Source organism: Puntigrus tetrazona, chromosome 12 (genome assembly GCF_018831695.1).
Source record: "Puntigrus tetrazona isolate hp1 chromosome 12, ASM1883169v1, whole genome shotgun sequence".
In the NCBI taxonomy this organism is placed as follows: Eukaryota; Metazoa; Chordata; class Actinopteri; order Cypriniformes; family Cyprinidae; genus Puntigrus; species Puntigrus tetrazona.
This window is the reverse complement of record NC_056710.1, coordinates 12,613,150-12,637,003: the sequence shown is the minus strand read 5'-3', so window position 1 is coordinate 12,637,003 and position 23,854 is coordinate 12,613,150. Positions and strand designations below refer to the sequence as shown.

General features: G+C 40.1%; 1 long non-coding RNA gene across 1 annotated transcript in view; it reads left to right on the top strand.

The window, feature by feature from the left end:
* Positions 1-23,854, top strand: part of LOC122355629 — a 25,587-nt gene extending 1,733 nt beyond the window's left edge. Inside the window, exons 2-3 of the long non-coding RNA XR_006252231.1 lie at positions 10,827-10,951; positions 22,226-23,854. This is a non-coding gene — a long non-coding RNA (uncharacterized LOC122355629). The remainder of the gene's footprint in view (positions 1-10,826; positions 10,952-22,225) is intronic.

Genomic DNA, 23,854 nt, shown 5'->3' with positions numbered 1-23,854 from the left:
TATTTTACTTTCCTCACTTTAACTGAACTAATAACGAAAAAAGAAGACAAGACTGTCAATGTTTTCAAATTTCAAGAAAAACTTTGTCGAAATTCGAAAGTCTTCTTTTTCCGTTATTAGTTCAGTTGTGCTTAACATACACTGCACGCATCATTTGTACAAAACAGTATGCATTCATAGAAAAGTGTGAAATAGTAAATGAAGAAAATCACAATACCCCATTCAGCCAACAAACATAGCGCCAACATTCACACACACGCACACACCCACACACATGCCGCACACACACTTACTCAGTGTCCCCCCAGTGCAGGTATGACACAATTGCCTTTCCGCACTGTCATTTCTCTAATTCGACTTCCTGTGTCTCTCCTAGCAAGGTGAGCTCACAAGGTCACCAGTTAAACTCATTGGTGTTGACACCCTGGATGATAGCGTATTGTCCCCGGTGACACGTCCACTAGGCCGGGCGGTTATACTCTGCACTTACCCTGTGGGGGTGACAGGCACCTTTTAGGCCTTAGTTAAGCTGATCCTCCGCAGGCGATGTTCACCACAGCCGGTCGAAACACAAATGCTACACACAAACATCCCTCATCTGCTGTATCAGCAATTAAAGAAAGCACGCTACACACTACGCACGCTGCCCGGCAGTCTTTTAAGCATTTACGCAGCGGCTTGCACTCCACTCATTCTCAAACCTACTTGGCATAGCTGTCGCAGGTGTATGGCTGTTCTCCGTTCACAGTGTGTGGGAGGAAGGATTTTATATTAGCTCAAGTCTTCTTTGCCAAAGTTTCTATATGTAGCTCTATATGTATTTTTATTCTAGCAATAACACGAGTGAATATGACAATCAAATTTTTCTTTGCTGAATATTGCGTTGGCGTTCCCTCAGTAACACTATTATCTATTGCACTTGGTGTAAACGATAGCAGCGGATTTTTATGAGGTCATATCTGTGCGATGTGAATGAGATGACCAGGATCTGACTTCATTTTGCATCGTTAGATATGTTTGCTTTTGAAAGCCAGCCTCTCCTAAAATCATGTCTTTTCAGTTGACGATCAATCAGAGAGTGATGTGAAAGATTGCTGGATTTATTTATCACACTTCTTCTTCCTGCAGTTTCAGGGGTTGAGAGTTTTCATGTGGTGGGTTAGTGTAGTGAGGTGTCATTCTGACTCATCCTGTGCTAATGTTTTATCTATACATTTGAGATTTTCCATCAGTACCGTTGATCTGTTAAGCAATATACCTTCAGCTATATGCAGCTGTGCTAGTTTTAGTGTGTGCGCTCTCTCTTCTGAACAGCTAATAAGTCTTAGTCTTAGTGTTACAGAGGGGAGAGGAGGACATAGGGCCTAGAAGGCCCCGCTGAAACCTGAGCGCGCCTAATGCTCTGATGGACCCAGACCATGCCTGCACTCCATCAGTCATGATATGCAGTACTCTTGTTGTCAAAACAGTTCTTGTAAAATGTCAAGTCTCACTTCCTTTTCCTATTTACTTCATTTTGAACTTTACTCTAATTGATTAAAAAAACTGTACATGGCAAGCTTCAGCATGTCTGTTTTATTTTGTTAAAAATTGTTCTATTCCATTTTTATATTTTTTGGACAGCAAAAAACACATATTTAGTTTATTAAATTATCTATTCTTAGTGTACTTAAATTATGACTGTTGCCATTATGAGCACTGGCATACGGAAGAGTATCAAAATGATAAATATATTTTATTATCTATTATCTATTTGTCTAAAATTGATTTTCAGGTGTTTTGACTTGACTTCTTTGCATGTTAGTGTATAGAAAACAATGTGTCAGAATAGTCCTGGGGTGTAACTTACTTCCATTTTTAAAAGCTTATGATACATTAATTGTTTCTATTCTATTTTATTTTCTGAAAAGATTCGTTGTCTGTCGCATGAAGGTCTATTAAAATTAACCAGTAAAATATTAAAATTGGTGACCATTTGCAACATCTAAAAATACTGACAAATATTGAAGTAAAATGTTAATTGCCTTCATACTTTATTTTATCTCAAATGAAAATGTGATAACTTGGTCTAAATGATTTTTCTTTCTTTGATAAAGTAAGAGATTATTTCTCCCTCTAACACACGCCGGCTATAATGAATAATGTAAAGTATTCAGATAACTGTTTGGAGGGTTTTTTAGCAAATATTCATTCAATTTAGCGCTACTTCTCTCAATATTCTGTTAGATTATAAAAGTAAAATGTATTTTCACTGGCAAAGTGCATTGACTTAAAGGAAACAACTGCACGGTTTCATATCGTATTCAAATATGTACATTTCAGTCTTGATGTTGACGAAAACTGATTATCATATCATCCTATTAGCAATATTGTACAATACACTTTCAGAGAGTGATATTTAAATTAATATGTCATTTTATAATGAACTCCAAAGAGAATACATTGTTTGACCGGTGTTCATTGAAAGTGAATATGGGGAGCTGGATGAGGACATCAGTATAACATGTCTAATAATCATCGTGTGAATAGCTCTGATTAAAGAGACTTAACAGCATATGTTTCTTCAAGTCAGCCCTTACACTAGGCCTTCCTGTCAGGCACGGGGACCTAATTAACGCGACATATGTTTATTTGAAACCCCACTTTGGGTGTGAAAGAAGGCTTTTGGGAGGCACCACCTACAGGGGCTGTGAAAGGCGGCAGAATTAAAAGGTGTAGAGAGAGAGCGTTAGAGGAGTGAGAGACAGACGACTAGAATGAAGCAGAAGAAGAGAGAGGAGAAGGTAGCACTTAGTGCTCTGCGGAATTCTCACCCGATATCACATGATCTCCTGGAGAAGTGCAAATGTATTCCACTGCAACCCTAGAAACAAACAAGCTGCCACTTCCTTCGTTTATAATTAGCTGGTAATCAATGCTGAGTCTCTTGGAAAGGGGAGAAGACTTGTCAATGTCCATAAGGTGTTTCAATCAGCAGTTTTTGCGATTTATGTCCCTAAGTCTTACGGGACACGTGTGGCAGATCGTTTTGTTAAAAATGAAAGTTGACACCTACTTTTTTAACAAAACAATAAAGACGGCCTCATCCATTAAAAGGGATTTTCCACGTGTTCATTCATTTTTGAATGTGCATCTGCTCAAAGTGGGGTTTGCGTTTCCTACCATCCTCTGAACCCTGTGTCACCTTCATAAACACAGTGACTACAAGCTTGAGGCGCTAGGTTGTTCGTGGTTAAACATGGAGAAGAGACTCACATGCAGATGTATGCAGGGCTGCAGATGTGACCTTTCCTAGTGCAAGTCTTCTTGAAGATGAAAAAAAAGCAAGCTGAGAAATCTTAATAAAAAAGCTTGTGTTTGCGTATCATGCGTCATGAACAATGTTTTTCTTTTTTTCTGTTGCTTAAAAAAAAAAAGAAAGAAAATGATTTTACATTTTATAATGCTTCTATATACTGATTCTTCGAGTGGTAACATCTATGTCATTTAACATTACATTATATCAAATTATATATGCTTTAAAAATAAATGAATAATGTATAATAACTTTTTATTTTATTCCATTTCCATTCTGCGAAAAAAGTAAAATGCTTATGTACAGTAAATATTATACTATTTGGTATTTTATTCTGATATTTTGATTACAGAATCCTAATTTCTTGTGAACTATCCCTATTTTTCTGTACATATTCTTTATTGCTAATGATTCATACTAACATAATGAATAATGTAAAGTATTCAAATAGCTTTTTAGAGAGTTCAGCAAACATTCATTCAATTTAGCGCTACTTCTAGATTCTAAAAGTAAAATGTGTTTTCACAGGCAAACTGCATTGACTTAAAGGAAACAACTGCACATTTTCATTCCATTTCATCATTTCATCAGGAATGCTGCTCCAGTGAATGATGGGAAATGCTTAGCACACCCTGAACATGTACAGCTGTAGTATGCGGCCCACCAATGTGAAAAGGTGAGGAGGGGTCCTGCAGACGAAATGCCAAGCTTATCTATTCTTCAGACAGTTTAGGGTCTGTGTTTGACAGAAGAAGACAGCTGTGCTCTCCCGCATTCCTCTGGCTTGCTCCGCAGGCCCCCAAATGATCGCCTCCCCAAAACATGGCTCCCTCTTATTGGCCGACGGGTCGTACAATCCGCTTTCCCCTCCATCACTCCCTAATGTCAGAAACGGGCCCCCCACTGTCGCCCACTTGGCGAACATTAAGAAATCATCACCACTGTCATGTCTACTGTCAGACAGGGGTCATCGCGTGTAATGCAGAATCAGCAGCCTCTTGGGAACCGACCAGCAGGGCTGCTTGGAGAAAGCTGACTCTTAAAGATGTTAAAAACCGCATGAGAGATCTGACGTGCCCCACCGCGTCTGCCCTGACTGAAATCATGAATGAGCAATAGTGTGTGTCTCTGTCTGTATCTGTTGGCTCGTAGCCTGGAAAAAGTATGTGGGCCAGTGTCAAGTCTCATTTGCGTTGGTGAGCTGTGACAGCCATAAATCACTGCAAAAGCCCATTAAATCCACTTTTGTATATGGACTGTAACAAGGCAATACGAGCAGGAAGAGTTTTGTATCTTAATACATGTAGGGAGGGAGTGACAGGAGGAAAACAGGACATAGAGACAGTGTGGAAAAAGACATCAAGCGCTTGTAGAGCAGATATGGAATGTTGCTGGGCAATGTGCAAGCAAAGGTAGGTAAGGATAGAAGTGAAAGCACAGAAAAAGTGAAAATTGGGCGATTTAATAATAGGTAATAGGCAAATGAAAGCAGATTGGCTTTGGAAAGGATACTTTCTTTTGGTCAGTTAACTTTTAAACATTTTCCACTTCAATGAATAACATATTAATATCACATTAAATGCATATATCCATATAGGAAGATTTACTCAGCGAGCAGCATTGAGTGGACAACACAGATGGTGAGCTGAAGTGAAATACATCTCACTTTCACTGCTTTGACAGGCTTATGACAGGTTAAAGGGAAGTCGTAAATGGAATGAAAAATTCACAGGAATGATTTGACTGATAAAGACAATTTACAGTAAATTGACAGACAAGTAAATTAATTAATTAATTAATTAAGTTATTTATTTATTAAACTGTAACTGTATAAACAAAAGCTAATAAAGAGTATATGGCTACAAGAAGTTATATAGGAAATATTCTGTAAAAACATCCATCCATATATAATTTTTTTAGAATAATTTATACATGACGTAAACTCAGAATGTGAAAAAAAAATCATGTAATATTACAGTGCAAATAAAACATTAGAATTTTTTAAAAATTTTATCCCCAAAATCAAATTGTGACAGATTTATGAGCAAATGAGGGGCGTTGCGGTTGTTGTTTTCCTGTTGTGCCCCTGGACTTTAGTTTCAGGGTAGCTTTGGAATACTGACCCTTGATGGTGACACACTTGGCAGAGGTTTGAAGCCTGCCACATTTGGACTGGATCAGACACACTTTGGCAGGGTGTGTGCAGGATATTTTGTCCACATCCAGGAAGAATCACTGTGGGAAAATTAACCTTCAGAGAGAACACATATGCATTTAGGGGCTCAGAAAAAGGGAGCATATCCTGTAATAAAACGTGTCTTCTTCTGTTCTTTCTCTTCTGCCTTTTTCTTTGTGTTGCTTTTGTGATTTGTTCAATACGTTAGTTTTGCCATATCTCTGAATTAGTCTGCAATTACATTTAATAATACATATCAGATTGAATCATATCATATTTAATGCCAGTGTCTAATCAGCACTCAATTAAATTAATGAAAAGTTGAATTTCGTGAAAAGCTGGTTCGAAGAAGGTTGATAAACAGACAGTTAATGTTAGCCAGAAATACTATGGAAGTCAATAGCTACTGTTTGGTTACCAACATTCTTCAAAATATCCTCTTTTGTGCTCAGAGGATGAAAGAAACTGACATTTTTGGGAGACATTTCACTTTAGCACCATTAATGGTTATGACTATATAAGTATAAGGAATTTTTCCATTAGATACACACAGCAGTGCATCTTAAAATTTTAAATGACACGAAGATGAGTAATTAATAATTTTTGATAAAATCATCCCTTTATTGCTAACTAGTGAAAAGTTAAGTTGAGGAATACCAAGCTGAAATGAGTTATCAATTGTTATAAATGAGTTAACAATTTATTAAACATATATACTGTCACGTATTTGGACTCTTTGTTGTTGGTTTTCTTGTACCATGTGCTCTGTGTGCCCTACTTTCTGTTAATTGTATCATTTTGTTCAGGTGTGTCTTGTTAATTAAGTTATTTTCTGTGTTCTATAAGTTCCTGTTTGTTTCAGTTCAAATCATCTGCTCTCGTCTTTATTATGTGAGGTTATATTATGCCTGCCTGCCTTTTTTTTCTCTCTTGTGAAGGAGTAAAGAGTGTTAAGTGTTATATTCTCGTCGAGTGCTCCTTCCCTTAACCACACCATGACATATCCAAATATATTCCAAATAATACCATTCACAAAGAGTTTCAAAGTTTCTTTCATCTCTTTCTACTTTCTGTGCTGGAGGGCCTGATTCTTAAATTACTGTAATAATCTTCCAATTGATTGAATGATTGACAGACTAAGACATGCATAATGATGAATGACTTAATTTAGGGATGGTGAACAAATGCAGTGATGGACAGGTGCCCTTTCTGCCTGTGAAGCCGTATAAAGTGCAAAGGACTTAGGCACAAAGAGCAGGGCAGGACGTTCATGATGGCGTATGCTCGGAGTGCGAAAGGCAAATGCGTGTACGAGGGGGGTGTGTTACTCAATTCACCCTCTAGGATTTGGCCTTGGTCACTCCTGCTTTTAAACTGTGGCATGAAGCAGACATTGATGTGTATGTGTGTGTGTGTGGGCGTGCATAATTTACAGTATTTGTGTGCCTGTGAGTGGCAGCAGGAAGAGCGGGCTCAGCTTGAGGGTGGCCGACACCAGCGCTAAGAGGCTGGGGGTGGTGGGTGTCATGGAGGCTTTAAGCGGCCTTTCATGTGACAACAGCTTGCCAACCAGAGGTCTTGCCTGAGCTCTCTTCTATTTCTAATTCATCCAGTTTTATCAGTACCAATCATTTGAATCATTTATTTTTAGTGGGATATGGTCTCTCTGAAGCTTCTTCCCCCGGGGCAATGGCTCTCAGCGGCCTGCTAATGAGTGTCAATCTGCTGGCTTTGGCAATTTTACGACAGACACCTCGTCTGACAAACGCAGGGCTACAGTCAACATGCATCATTCTTTCTGACACAGAGCTGAGCTGCGGTGTCACGCTCCCTCAGATGCTCTAACAGAGCGTTTGACTTTTGTTGTGAGATTCTTTATGTAAAGCGCATTGAGGTCAGACCGGCTTTTGGATTTCTTGTGTCTGTATGCACTTTCAAAGTTGAAATTGAATTCTTGTCAGACGGTCTGTTGCAGTCTTAGGGTGACATTGTGTTTCATAAAACTTCATTTGGCCTTGAGCTTTATCAGTAATTTTATCAGCAAAGATTTGGTACTGTATTTGGTTTGTAATGATGTTTTATGATGTATTTGAAAGGATTCCAGGTAGTTTGGGTGTTTGTGAACTGCGTTATCTGCGTTGTCTCTGTGTACTAAATGCAATCATGCATAAATGTGCAAGATATCGCGATGTCCTACGAGAGATTTTTTTTTCATCTGTAAGTTAGTCCCTGGTCCCTGAAGCCTGCACTAAATAAATATGTTAGAAATTTCACAGTTAATTCGAAAGAACTGCCAATTCACATTCTGAATTAAACAAGAAATTTTGAGGTATAAATAATAAATAAATAAATAAATAATATTTAATTATAAAATGTACACCAATATGTATTATTTACAACTTTTTTTACAGTGCAAGTAAACTTAAAGTAAATTTAATATTAAACATTCACGCTCATTACAATATGCAAGAAGCATATTATTATAATTAACTTATAATTAATTACCCCTGTCATTAATTAGACAGCAAAACATGAATCAAACCAGATCCCTTTTGATCAGATCCCTACTTTCCATTATTTTTCATTCTAAAGAACAACGGCAAATGAAAAACTATGAAATTTGATACTCAAAATGGACTTTGGCAAATACATGCTATGTGATGGGTAGGAGGGTTGTGGGTTAGATGCATATCATATGCATGCGAAAACTATGTATCATATGCTCACCAACAAATTTAGTTTCATATGTATTTAACAAATTTAAGATCATATGCTTGCAAAAAGTGCACATTATATGCAATCCAAACACTGTGTCATATATATACTCCAAGGTCCATTTTTGTGAATCAATACCACAAGTTTAAATTTATTTATTTGGCATACTATTTATATGCTTTTTCATGACATCTAGCTCGACATTTAGAGTTTGAGGGTATCACAAACCTTATAATTTTGTCTTAGAATTTGGTATGTCCTCTTATTAAAAAATAGCATATTCCTTTTTCACATTTGAATAATGTTTCTCAGCAGCTGGGTAAACTTTGACAGCAGTGAATAAGAAAATACCACCAAAATAGTTTTTGCATTGCCATTTGCTCAAATAACAAAAGAAAAACTCCAAGGTAGTGTTTTCATTACTTTCAAAAAAAAGGAAAAAGAAACAGACTGCGGTCAGAAGAGAGAACTATGTCAAATTTAGAAACACTGCATCAGACGCTGCACTAGAAACACCCTCGCATTAACTTTAACTCGTTTTTTCGCAATTTGGTGCAAAGGTCATAAAATACAAATGATAGTATTATAAATGTGCAAACATTTAATCAAAATCTAAAAATCTTTCAAGGGTTTAAAATGCTGATGACCGTTAAAGCGTCTTCACAGTCTTGTGAAAAGGGTACATTGCATGTATTACATACTCATAGATAGAAATGAAGGTGGTCAAGACTAAACTCACAACCTTCTCCCCTAATTAAAGTAGAAACGCCACCGAATCATCATGTAACACCGAGCATATGTGTCTCCGTGTGTATTTTGACCCTAGTGCACCTGGACAGCTGTGTCTGTGTCAGAGACTGCACGACCACGAGTGGACAGATACATTTTGTCCGTTTACGTATCCTTGTTCCCGGGGTTCTTGGGAGAGTTCAATTTTCTAGTAACTCAGCAGACGTCACAGAGCTATTCTGGCCGGCCAGTTGTGACAGCCGGCCAGCAACAGCAACGCCGGGGCAGGAATGCTGCTGGGGGGAGGGTGGCTGCTGATCTTGTCAGAGGAAGTGGAGACGAGGGCTCTCCCATTTCACAGGGGTTGGGGGGCAGCGGTTCGGGAGAAGGAGTGTAGCACTGGGTCTCTGGAGAGACGAGGAAGAAAGGGAACAGGCACAGGAAGAGGGGTGGGCAAGGTATTTGGGTTTGGTGCCAGCCGAGCCAGGCCTCTGGCATGCTGCATTCCTAAAGATCAACACGACGGTGTTTCCTTTCAGCTCCCCTGCCTGCTAACCCCTTCAGCTACTCTGCTTTACAACACACAAACACACACACGCTTGCCTTTCTTGTCTCGTAAGCAAGCCTAATTAGGGTTGCAATAGTGATGCGGCCAATTTTCCATTGACACCTTACTGCGTGTCATGATCAATAAGCAGCTCGCACACACATTATTTTTTGAGGGTCATTTTTTGGTTATTTGTCAAATTCAGTGTTTTATATATTTTCGTAATTTTGTCTATTATATGATCATGCTTAAGAGAAAGCACCAGTCATGTATTTCTTGTAATGCAGGGTTCAGGAGGTTAAAATGCTTGCTTCTGGCAGACTGTTTGGCAGCGGGTGTAAATTAAGAGGGTCAAGACCCTGTTAAAGGATCCTACGGGGTAGTGATAAGTACAGGCATGCTGGGTCAATATTCAGTGCCGAACTTGTCAGGTCAACTGCCTTGGTTTTACTTTTAAATTATGCTGTAGAGCAGCCTTTCCCAAGAACTCCATTGTTGTTTATGAGAATAAAAGGTGATGCAATCATGATATTGTATTGCTGATGGATGGAATACTGAGAAGTACCATCAGACAGAATGACCTTTGATGCCTAACACATTGCAGGTTTGACCATCATAGAAAGTACTGTCAGTAAGACATCATAATAGTAAAAATAAATGTACTATATTATAATATTGTAGTAGTAATATTTCTAATCTATTCTATTATTATCATTATAATTATGCATTAGAAAAATAATGTAATGTAATGTTTTATATATATATATATATATATATATATATATATATATATATATATATATATATATATATATGTGTGTGTGTGTGTGTGTGTGTGTGTGTGTGTGTGTGTGTGTAGTAAGTAGGTTTTGTTTCATATAAAGGATTATGAAAGATATTATACTGAAAAAATGTCGGTGTAGTTTTGACTCAGAATTGCTGTTAAAAGTAAACACATCAAAATAAATATGAAATTCTAAACCAGAGACTATGGAAGTTCTTGTAAAATATACTCCAAAAATGTTGCAACAGTGTGCAACATCACTGATTATACATATAAAATGAAATATATCATGATATTTTTAATTATAAATTATTTACAAAATATATGGGTATATATAAATGTATATACTTCAAGTATATATTTTTTTAATCGCCCATAATCCCAGGTCAGATGTTTCTGGAGAAATCAGTCTATTAGCAATTAAAAGATCCACTGTAGGTTAACAAGACGAAGCAGAAACAAAAACAAAGGCATTTTTTATTGAAGTAAATGTCAGTTATGTGAGGCCTTTAATCACACTTGATGAGCTGATCGGTCTAATTAAGTGTTCTGTTGCTGCTTTGACGTGATATATTTGCAGATCCTCATGGGAATTCCGACGGAGGTGTGTTTTGCAGCACCTCAGATGTACAGCACACCTGAAGAAAGCGCTGGCAGGGAGTCTGCATCCTTCTGCTTAACACACGGCAGCTGTGTTGAGGGAAGGTGAGGAAAGACTGTGCTAATTTGAGGGCTGTTAGTTTGCTTGAGACCAGACTGCAAGCTCCATGGGCATGTTCACAGACAGTGCTGACAAGTGCATGAGTGAATCTGATGTCTTGCTTATGATGAGCAAGATCTTTCAGTTTGTGTCTTAGTGACAAACTTTTTCTTTGTACAATATGAGTCAAAAACTGAGACACGCTTTTCTGAATTTGTTTCTCAAAAAGTATATGACATATATTTTATATGTTTTATATGTCAAATATGTTAATAAATGTTTACATGTCTTTACAAAGGATGTTTAGAGTGATAATGTTAATATAAAAATAAAATAATAATGATTGCTGAATTTATTTGTGCTGGGCAACAATCATGATTAATCACATAAAAGAAATTAAGGCAGTGTTTACACAATACATGTGCATACTGTGTATATTTATTATGTATTTATAAATACACACACATGCATGTATATATGTAAGAAAAAAAAATATAATGTTTATATTTTATATATATATATATATACACACATATATATATATATATATATATATATATATGTGTAAATATTTATTTTCTTCTTCTTCTTCTTTTCTTCCGCTTATCCGGGGCCGGGTCGCGGGGGCAATAGTCTAAGCAGGGATGCCCAGACTTCCCTCTCCCCAGACACTTCCTCCAGCTCTTCCGGGGGGACACCGAGGCGCTCCCAGGCCAGCCGAGAGACATAGTCTCTCCAGCGTGTCCTAGGTCTTCCCGGGGCCTCTTCCCGGTGGGACATGCCCGAACACCTCCCTTGGGAGGCGTCCGGGAGGCATCCGGAACAGATGCCCGAGCCACCTCAGCTGGCCTCTCTCGATGTGGAGGAGCAGCGGGTCTACTCCGAGCTCCTCCCGAGTGACTGAACTCCTCACCCTATCTCTAAGGGAGCGCCCAGCCACCCTACGAAGGAAACTCATTTCGACCGCTTGTATCCGGGATCTCATTCTTTCGGTCATGACCCAAAGCTCATGACCATAGGTGAGAGTAGGAACGAAGATCGACGATGGTAATCGAGAGCTTCGCCTTGCGGCTCAGCTCTTTTTTCACCATGACAGACCAGTACAGCGACTGCATTACTGCAGAAGCTGCACCGATCCGCCTGTCAATCTCTCGTTCCATCCTTCCCTCACTCGTGAACGAGACCCCAAGATACTTAAACTCCTCCACCTGGGGCAGGAGCTCCCCACCAACCTGAAGGGGGCAAGCCACCCTTGTCCGACTGAGGACCAAGGCCTCAGACTTGGAGGTGCTGATTTTCATCCCTGCCGCTTCACACTCAGCTGCAAACCGCCCCAGCACACACTGTAGGTCTTGGCCAGATGCAGCCAACAGAACAACATCATCAGCAAAAAGCAGAGAAGCTATCCTGTGGTCACCAAACCAGACCCCTCCGGCCCCTGACTGCGCCTAGAAATCCTGTCCATAAAAATAATGAACAGGACCGGTGACAAAGGGCAGCCCTGTCGGAGTCCAACATGCACTGGAAACAAGTCTGACTTAATGCCGGCAATGCGAGACAAGCTCCTGCTCTGATCATACAGGGATCGGACAGCCCTTAGCAAAGGGCCCCTTACCCCATATTCCCAGAGCACCCCACAGGACACCACGAGGAACCCGGTCGAATGCCTTCTCCAAATCCACAAAACACATGTAGACTGGTTGGGCAAACTCCCAGAACCCTCCAGCATCCTGGAGAGGGTATAGAGCTGGTCCAGTGTTCCACGTCCAGGGCGAAACCCGCATTGTTCCTCTTGAAGCCGAGGTTCAACTATCGGGCGGATTCTCCTCTCCAGTACCCTGGCATAGACTTTCCCAGGGAGGCTGAGAAGTGTGATCCCCCTATAGTTGGAGCACACCCTCCGGTCCCCCTTCTTGAAAAGAGGAACCACCACCCCCGTCTGCCAGTCCAGAGGCACTTTCCCCGCGTCCACACGCGATGCTGCAGAGGCGTGTCAGCCAAGACAGCCCCACAACATCCAGAGACCTGAGGTATTCCGGGCGGATCTCGCCCACCCCCTGGTGCCTTGCCACAGAGGAGCTTCTCAACCACCTCAGTGACCTCAGCTAGGGTAATGGTCGAGTCCCCCCCCGGATCCCCGGCCTCTGCTCCCTCAGTGGAAGACGTGTTGACGGGATTGAGGAGGTCCTCAAAGTATTCCTTCCACCGCCCCACAATATCCCCAGTCGAGGTTAGCAGGTTCCCATCAGCACTATATACGGTGTTGGCAGGGCACTGCTTTCCCTTTCTGAGGCGTCGGACGGTTTGCCAGAACCTCTTTGAGGCCGTTCGATAGTCATTTTCCATGGCCTCCCCGAACTCCTCCCAGACCCGAGTTTTTGCCCGCACAACCACCCGGGCAGCAGTCCGCTTGGCCCACGGTACCTGTCAGCTGCTTCAGGGGTCCTCGCCAACCATGCCCGATAGGACTCCTTCTTCAGCTTGACGGCATCCCTTACTTCCGGTGTCCACCATCGGGTTCGGGGGTTGCCGCCACGACACGCACCGGAGACTTTACGGCCACAGCTCCGGACGGCTGCGTCGACCAAAGAGGTAGAGAACATAGTCCATTCGGACTCAATGTCTCCAGCCTCCTCGATCCGTCAAAGTTCTGCCGAGGCGGGAGTTGAAGATCTCTGACAGGGTCTCTGCCAAACGTTCCCAACAGACCCTCACGGTACGTTTGGGCCTGCCAAGTCTGTCCGGCCTCCTCCCCCGCCAACGGATCCAACTCACCACCAGGTGGTGATCAGTTGACAGCTCCGCCCCTCTCTTCACCCGAGTGTCCAAGACATGCGGCGGAGATCAGATGATACAACCACAAAGTCGATCATCGACCTCCGCCCTAGGGTGTCCTGATGCCAGGTGTACTGGTGGACACCCTTATGCTTGAACATGGTGTTCGTTATGGACAGACCGTGCCTAGCACAGAATTCCAACAACAGAACACCACTCAGGTTTAGATCGGGGGGGCCGTTCCTCCCAATCACGCCCCTCCAGGTGTCACTAGCATCACCAACGTGAGCGTTGAAGTCCCCAGCAGGACGATAGAGTCCCGGTTGGAGCACTTTCCAGCACCCCTCCCAAGGACTCCAAGAAGGCCGGGTACTCTACACTGCCATTCGGCCCGTGGCACAAATGACAGTGAGAGTCCTCCCCCAACCCGAAGTCGCAGGGAGGCGACCTCTTGTCCACCGGGTTAAACTCCAACACATGGCGGCTAAGCTGGGGAGCTATGAGCAAGCCCACACCAGCCTGCCGCCTCTCCTGCGGGCAACACCAGAGTAGTGAAGAGTCCAGCCCCTTCGAGAAGATGGGTTCCAGAGTCCAAGCAGTGCGTGGAGGTGAGCCCGACTATCTCTAGCCGGTATCTCTCAACCTCACGCAACAACTCAGGCTCCTTCCCCCCCAGAGAGGTGACGTTCCATGTCCCTAAAACTAGATTCTGAGTCCAGGGGTTGGGTTGTCGAGGTCCCCGCCTTCGACTGCTACCCAAACCACAAGGCACCGGCCCCTTACGGTCCCTCCTGCAGGTGGTGGGCCCACGGGGGGATGGCCCCACGCCGCTGTTTCGGGCTGAGCCCGGCCGGGTCCCGTGGGGCAAGACCCGCCACCAGGCGCTCGCATGCCGGCCCGGCCCCAGGCCTGGCTCCATGGCGGGGCCCGGCTCGCGCCATACCGGGCGACGTCGCGACTCCATTCCAGGTCTTTTCCATAAGGGTATCATGGACCGCTCTTTGTCTGGCTTGTCACCTAGGACCTGTTTGCCATGGGAGACCCTACCAGGGGCATATAGCCCCGGACAACCTAGCTCCTAGGGTCATTCAGGCACTCAAACCCCTCCACCACGTTAAGGTGGCGATCCTCGGAGGAATATTTATTTTCTAAATATATATTGTGTGTTTCTGTATATATTGTTATTGTTATTTCCAAATGTCTTAACTAAAATAAAATTAATTTAAAACTAAAATAAAAAACATAATAATATTAAAATAATTAATTATTTTGTAAATATTTAATATTGCACATTCACATTTCTTTGCTAAACTTTATTTCAGAAATTGTTACATAATATTTTAGTCACTACGTACTTTCATGTGTGCTACTTTATATTTTAAATGCCTTTTACTGTTCTAAAATGTGGAAAATAGTAATATGTAGGGGTGTCATTTTGAATTGTCAGTGCAGGTGTGTGTGTGGTCATAAAATAAATTTCTTTAGTGAGAAACCTGTGTGTCTGTGCCGCGTAATGTTGTACTAATCTTGCAGTGTGTGTTTAGATATGTGTGTGTTTTTGTGTGTTTGTGTCTGTATGTGTCAGATTCTTGTCCGTGTGTATGTGAGTGCACATGTTCTTGGTTTTGTGTGTGTTTGTGTCTGTCGGCTCAGGTTATGTTGATGCTGAATGCCCACTCCTCGAGGGACTGCAGGACTGCAGGGTGGTCTTTCTCTCATCAGCAGCATTAGGGTCCGGTGCATGATGGGTGCTGACCCCTGGGAGGGCCATAACCAACCTAAGCTCTCCTCCTGTCACTAGCACTCGCACCCTGGCACCACTCACTCACTCACTCACGCTGTGTGTTACATACGCGGCGAGCAGGCTACTTTTTAATGCTGTTCTGAAAGTGGCTCCATACGCTAGTTCAGTAGAGGTGAAAAGATGAGAGAGATCTGTGTGTTGCGAACAGAAAAGTCCTTATTCAACCTAACAATAGGTACATATTTCAGTGATTTCATAGCATTTTCACAGCCACATGGGTATCATGGGTAAAGGGCAATTTTGATTTTTTTTTCTTTTTGCAAAAACACTTGTGAAATTGTCCCGATTGAGGTTGAATTTCGAGGTAGTTTGTCTAGGGTTTGGGTTCAGTAATATATCATGTTACACTTTATTTTCATAGTCCACATTCTATTAACTATAAGTAACTTTGTAACTACATGTGAACTACATATAAACCAATTTTCATTCATTTGCAACTACATGTCTACTAACTCTCAGAGTAGGCTGTTAGGGTAGGTTTAGGCTTAGTAGAATAAGTTGACACATACTTGGAAATTTTCTCATGGTCAGTATGTTGTGGAGCCATCAAAATAAAGTATTAATGACTGCTAGTTGACACATGGTTGCAAAGTTACTTACTGTTAGTAGAATATCTAAGGTGGACTATAGAAATAAAGTGTTACCACATACTAAGCAATAAAACATTAAACTGGTCGAAAGTTAATTCAAAGTTCTTCTCATGTGAAAGTGAAGACTGGGGTAACGGCTGCTAAGAATTCATAGGAATAAATCATATTTGTTATAAAATGTTAAATATATTTTGTAGCAACATTTAAAGTACTGTATACTGTAATTATGATCAAATAAATAAGCACAAGAGACTTGGTGCAAAAACTTTAAAACTGTACTGCTAATCAGAATGTCTGAAATGATCACATTTTCACTTTCAAGGTGGGTGAATACATTGAATAAGGTCTGACTCAAAACCGGTATGACAGTATTGCAGTATACCTCAGTCCCTCCAGTACACACAGAAATGAAACAATTGAATATGTATAGATCTTTTTAGTTGGACGTTATTTCTTTTTGAGCAAAGAGAACCAAAACATATATATGCTCCAACAAATTGCCTACAATAATGACAAATGAATTGTGTCGTAAAAAAAATCACATTCACCATAATCTCTTAACGGCAGGCCGTTCATTTCAAATCTTGACTATGGGAGGATTTCAATACCTGTGCTTGGGCCAAAGGTGAGACTGAGGCCTGATGGCAGACTGACCATTACAATGGAGCCGACAGGAAAGCCTGGAAATATGAAGTGACAAAGGGTGCCCTTTGTGTGTGAACTGATGGGGCGGAGGGCTGACAAGGTGCTCCCTCTAGGGGTTAACCTTCCAGTCCGGATCAACTGCTAAATCTAGGTCAGAAAAAAGAGGGGGAGGGTGTTACATGCACAGACAGTGGAGAGCAAAGAGGGACATGTTGAGGAAACAGTGATTAAGATACGGGCGAGTAGAATACAGAGCAAATGTTAAGCACGCTTTAAAAAAAGACACAGGTAGGGTGTGAGGTGCGCACTAGGGAGGAGATGTTAAAGGTCAGGGGTTGACCTTCACCCTTTATGGCACATTGTTTACCAATGAATATACACAAATTAATTAATATCACTAAAGCTCAGATCGCTTCTCAGTGGGTGCGCGCTATAACCTATAAAGCATCTCAGTTCATATAGGATACAAAACAATAACATTATTAGGTTAAGAGGTCTATTTGGCATCATTGAGATTGAAGTTACGGCAGGGCACTCGAGGATGCCACAGCTGGGTCTCTCCACATGTAGAGACAGTCATCTGGCTCTCACAGTGCCGCTCCGTTACTCTGGCTCTGATAGGAACACATACTAACGGTCTTCTCACATTCATCACGCAAGTTTCATCAGCTGCATGGGGAGATGAGGGGGAAAATGATCTTAACCGTTTTGCTTAAAATAATGGTTCACCCAAAAATGAATGCATGTCTTAAAAAAATGACACTTTGTGTACCACATAAATGATAAATGCAGGTTTGAAATAACTCTAGAAAATTATTTTTGAGTAAACTGTTTCCTTGAATGATCAGCATGCAATGTATTTAAAGGGATAGTCCATCTAAAAATGAAAATGATGATCATTTGTTTGACTTCCGTGTTATTCACTGCAACATTTTAACATTTGTCTCAGTTTTCACTGACACAGTCATATAATCACATTTATATTTGACTTTTTGTGGTCATACTTGAGTTATTTTCATTTTTAATCTTAGCAGTTTCGCTTGAGGGTAAAATATTTCCTTTAGCAGATTACAAATTTATTAAGATTAAGATCTTTAAAATATGCTGAACCTGTGTTCTGACATAGCATAACATAAACAAATAAAGTAAGATACATTGTGTTTTTTGTAAATTGTGACAGATGATCAGATCAGACAGATGATTCTCTCAAGCAAAGTTTGTAGCAAGAAGTTCCTGCCAGTCCTCTTATTTTAAGTCAAATGGGGCAAATTACTGAGACTCTGCCCTTTTGTTTGAAATGGCTCTTGATGCCTCTGCTGCAGTATTTAAGTAGTTATGCTTATTGGATTAGAACTGGTGTAATTAGGGAAGGTTGTTATACATGAATACTTTATTTGCATGCTTTCTTTTGAGGCTTCACCCAAAGCGATTTGCCTCCATTCCTAAGCACTGCCCCTAAATGTATATAAACTACAACGTAACACTGTCTTAATTAGACTTCTTAATTAGACTTCTTGATGACTGCAGGCAAGTTCTCAATAAAAAAGAACTTGTGCTTTAAAAAAGAGTTTCCTGGTCTCTTCTTCGACAGGGAAAAGAGTATCTTGTGTGTGAACTGTACTTTATATATTTTTATTGACAATAGACAACAGATTTTTTTTTGCCCACAAAATTGCACAGGGATGCACCATTAGCACCTTTTGGCTGCATCTTTAGCTGAGACATTTTGAAAAACGTATCACTACTTGAAACCAGTGCAGTCTGCATGCACATTCTTGTAAGCAAGGGAGAAATATGAGAAGTAGGGTGGATGTCCCGGCTTTCTGTAAATAACAACTTTAGTTTGAATCGGTTTCATAAAAAAAACTGCTTTGCATGAGAATGAGAAACAGCATGTATTTCGAACTAAGGTGCTCTGAAAACACATTATTATAAGATGCACACATGTAAATAAACACACTGTTTTTTTTGTATTTTATGTTGCATTCGATTTCATTAATTTTTAGTCTTATATATCTTTTCACAAACTACCATTTGTAAAATCATGCAGTTTATGTACAGTGAGAATTATATAGGGTCATCAACAGGTTCCTCCAAGTCTTCTGTTGCCAAAAGGTCACAAACTCGAGGACTGATGCATTTTGGTCTCTGTTCTGGGCATTTCATTTTGATGGTGATTGTTGTTGTGGTTTACCTCTTGGTAATTTGTTCGCTACACTCTCCAGCATTTTAGCACAAACTGACCCTTACGTTCTATTAATTAAAATTAGCATCCATCCCCTTAGCATTGACTTGTTACGTCAGATAGAATCAACTTTGTATCAGCAGGCCTGAGGGTCTCAGGCCCTAACGAGCCCAAGATCCTAATTAGGGACAGAAAAACTGAAGGGGAGCAGGGAGGGGGGCAGAGGGCCAGAGAGGGTCCTGCTGGGATGAGCATGGCCACGGGGCTCGCGGTATTTATACTTCACGCACCTATGGTACACATGGTGTGGGTGAGACCAGAATGGAACTGGACCCAGGCAGCGCCTCACACCCCAGCCATCACAACCACTATCAGTCCAGATGGGAGGACGAAGAGAGAGGACAAGATATAAGCGAGAGGGGAAGAGAACGGTGGGAGGACATAGCCTATAAGACGAGAATTAAAGAGAGAATGCTGGGGACAGAGAGGAAGTGAGAAAAAATAAAGAGAGAAATATAGACAAACTGAATAAACAGACTAACGGTTGCTGGTGGGGAATAGAATAAAGTGTCTATTGATATCAATGTGGCTAGACAGAGGAAACAAGCTGTAGAGTTCCTTCCTTCATTTTCTTGGCGAGTTCATGCATTTATATTTATTTACAGTATGCACATATTCTTTTGTATTATTAATAATTAATGCATACTACCCTTAAAACGTTTTGATGCATTTGAAAGACGTTTCTTACGGTCACCAAGGCTGCATTTCAAAACACAAAAATATTGTGAAATATATTAAAATCAATAAATGTTTTCTATTATATATTAACTTTTTTCATTCCTGCAAAATGATTCCTCAGAAGTAATTATTGAAATCAAATCAATATTGAAATAAATTTCTGAATTATTTAATAAATAGAACAACATTTTTTATATCAATGTAAAAGTCACTTTTAATCAATTTATTGTTTGGTTGCTGATTAAAAATGTACTTTTTTTTTTTATTTTTTTAATTCTCTTGAGATTTAAAATATTGAGATTAAATATTATATTCTGACTTGTTTGCCATTCATTTTGTTAATGCAGCATCTAATTTCCCCGTGTATCCCTATCTGTGACTGAGGCCTTTAATGTGTTCTTGTCATTTCATCTTTTTATATGTGCATGTGAGTGTTAACTCTGAATATGACAAATCCTTTTGCCCCTTCTGAGTGTCTCTCGGCTCAGGCAGTAGGATAGCTGCTGATGTGGGTTCTTTCAACAGGAGTAGACGGGCCAGATGAAGAGGGGAATATGAGCCCAGGACCAGAAAAGACATGTGTCAGTAACACGGTGGCAGACATGGCCCGACACCCTCTGGTCCAGTAGATGTTAAGTCTCTATGAAGGTCTCAGCCTGAATGAATGCGGCTGGATAGAGGCTCAGAGATCTTTAGACATTACAGCTGATAGCAGAAGACATCTCCAAATCTTCCCTGCTGGTGTCTTCTGACTTAATCGGGCATGTAGGAATCACAAACTTGACAGGGTTTAGTGTGGAAGTGTGTATTCGGAGAAAGGAAATCTTTTAACCTTTTAATCACCCCGTTTTCTTATAAACTCTCACACTCTTCACAAACAGTATATTTTAGTATACTAAATACTTTAATTGTGTTTCCTGTTTTATTTTATATCAGCCCTTCCTGTCCTCGCACCCACTGTGACTTAGTCGTGTTTTATTAATTTTATGCTGTTTTTTAACGTTATTTTCTAATTAAACACTACATTGGTTCATTACAAATTTTCTATAATGATCATTCCATAAATTATGTTTATTATTATTGCGATTTATTTCTCGCAATTCTTAGTTTACATCATGCATGTTTTTTATCTCATAATTCTGACTTTTTGTTTCACACAACTGCAAGTTTATATCAAGTTTATACAATTCAGACCTCTTCTTTAATATCCAAATTGTGAAGAAAAAAATCTGAATCGTGAAATTAAAGGTTACCAGTTACCTTTTTCCCCCCAAAATTCCTCTGGCATTAACAAGCATAATAAAACATTGAATACTTTTTTTTTTTAAACACAATGATAATCTAATAACCTCATTAGATCTTTTATATACATTTTGATATAAATATACAGTACATTGATGTACATGAAAATAAAACCTTAAAGAAAAACTGATTTGTCCAGTTGGACTTTGGAATGAGGAGGTGTAATAGTTATTGTTGATTAACAGTTATGTTTTGCAAGAATTAAACAAAGATGAGTAATTTGTTGCCCCAGCAAAAGCGGATAAGTTGTATGCAGTGGGTAATGACAGAGATGGAACGTTGCCTGTTCATTCAGTCATATCAATAAACAAATCTGGAAAGTGGGGGAAGACACACTGGGGGTTTGCCATTATTCTAGAGACCCCACTTGGGTGGAGGTGGAGAAAAAACACCTTTTGTGGTGACAAAACCAGTAACCCCACCGACAACACATCCACCACCACCTTGCTCAGTGTTTCCACAGAGCCAACCCACATTTACTGTCAGCTACTGACCAGCATCACCTCTATACAGGTCCGTTAAACAACCAGCACATTAGAGATTAATAAAGTTTTATAAAGTCAACTGAAGTGCATAATAAGCCTTCACGTACTTGTCATTGACTGACAGATGAGAAATAAATCAGATGAAAATATTAGCTTTCACACAGAGGTGTGTAAGGAGGGTGTGAAAAATGGAAGGAAACGTATGATTGACTGATAATAAGTAAGAAAAACTAAGCACTAAAAATATGTTACACCGTTGATTATAATATTCTAAGACAGATATTAAAGCATAGATCTATCTATCTATCTATCTATCTATCTATCTATCTATCTATCTATCTATCTATCTATCTATCTATCTATCTATCTATCATTTAATAGTAAAATAATACTATTTCTTGTTTTCTTTTTTAATAATTGTACGTTTTTCTGTTTGCATTATGGTTAATTTGTTTTTAATCATTTTTAACTGTTATATAATATAAGTAATTTAATTGTTATTATTTTTATTTTCATTTATTTAAATACTTCCAAATAGATATCTAAATGTGTGTGTGCGTGTGTGTGTGTCTGGCCTGTGTTACTGAGTGGCTGCTATAGGACCTCCTGTTTGCCAGCCAGATCTCTGAATATAAGTGCTCTAATTGCTCAGAAAATTACATCCAATGCTGATCACAAGTGACATGGCCTGGCGGTACAGTGACATTGTGATGCCTTCTCTCTTCCCTCCCTCCGTTTCTCCTCTCCATCTCCAGATCCCTCTCCTATACCGTGTCATTCCCCGGTGACCGCAGCAATGCCCCTGGTGACCGCCTGCTGCCCTCTTCTTGTTGAAGCTGTCGAGTGCTGAGATGTCCCAAAGTTCAATCTTGTCATGCTCAGGCATCGCTTTCTGCCACCCTCTATCCATCAACCGAGCTGTTTGTGAACCATTATGATATGTGTGTGTCTGTGTGTGAGCACGCTTGTGTGCACTGCTCCCTTATTCCTGAACGCAAGATCCCAGCTGCTTCACCCACCTGATTTTTTTACTTGCATATCTGTGTAAATGAGTTGTCCAGTAAGGGTCAATGTAATTGATTCGGTTCATCCCAATGAATCACAATAGCACCCTGAAATTGACCCTTTCAACATTTTAGGGATGTTTAAGTAGATTTATGTGGATTGTGTGTGTGTGTGTGTGCTTGTGTGTGTGTGTCTGCGTCGGACCCTGCGGGCTGGGACGTGTCACCCCTTCGTCTCGTCACTGCTAATATGAACTTGAGCATCCAGGCGTGGAGCTGTGACAGATCGGCAGACAGCCCTGCCCCCTCAGCATCCCTTCATCCCTGCTACCTATCTAGCTTGCTTAATCTTAAATTAATTTCAGGTCAAAAACGAACCGATCCCTGGCACCAGGCTATGATACCTCACCTGCCCACTGGGGATCACTGGAAGGAAGTGTAACGTCAGATTAACAAGATAGCACATTGTTGACAAGCGTGGGGATTATTTACAGCTGCGAGTCGCTTTATCACCACACGCGACTCCTTTTTTGATCTTTTAGAGAATATGTGATTAATAAACAAACCTGTGAATCGCACGTGTGGTGCTGTCAGCAAACGCAAAATATTTGTGACCTTTTAAAGTGACTCCCGATGCGTTGGGTCAAATGGTGTCGGAAGATGATGTTTTTTGACATTTTTCCACTCTTGACCTTTCCACTAATGTTACAGGAGATCTGTGGAGTGTTTCTGCTCAGTAGCAGTTCACGATCAGGTCTTGCATGCTGAGTTCAGGGTCGCTAACCTCACTGGCAGGTACTTAACCTTTTCACACCACTGACTCAAACACCATGAACTCTGATTTGGAGTACATAGATCTTAAGTGCTATAGCATTTTTTTTTTTTACACTTAAATGTATTAAGTGAATTAAGAATCAAATTATCATTAATATTTATAAACACAATTTTTAATCTAAATTGTTTTTATTATTAAGATGTTAAAAATTATTATTATTTGTAAGATTTATTAAAGTATTTTGACACAGGACAGTATTTCATACAGGAAGTGAGTTGGGAGAGAAAGAGACTATTTAGTTTTTTTATTTTATTTTAATTTAGCACATTTTTTCTGAAAAAAGGCTGTAAATAATTTAGATTACTTAATAAGGTGGTGTGTAATTAAATCATGGACACTGTTGTATATATTTGTTCTTTCATTTTATTTAAATTTTATGGCCACTATTAAACTAAACTAATGGAACAAATTAAAGAATCAAAGAATAAACTTGCTATGGATATATATAATATATCCACTAGATACACTTTTAGGGGGGTAACAAAAATTAAAAGCAGTGTTTTTTTTTGGTTGTGTGATCTCAAATACTAAAGTAGCTGTTATAT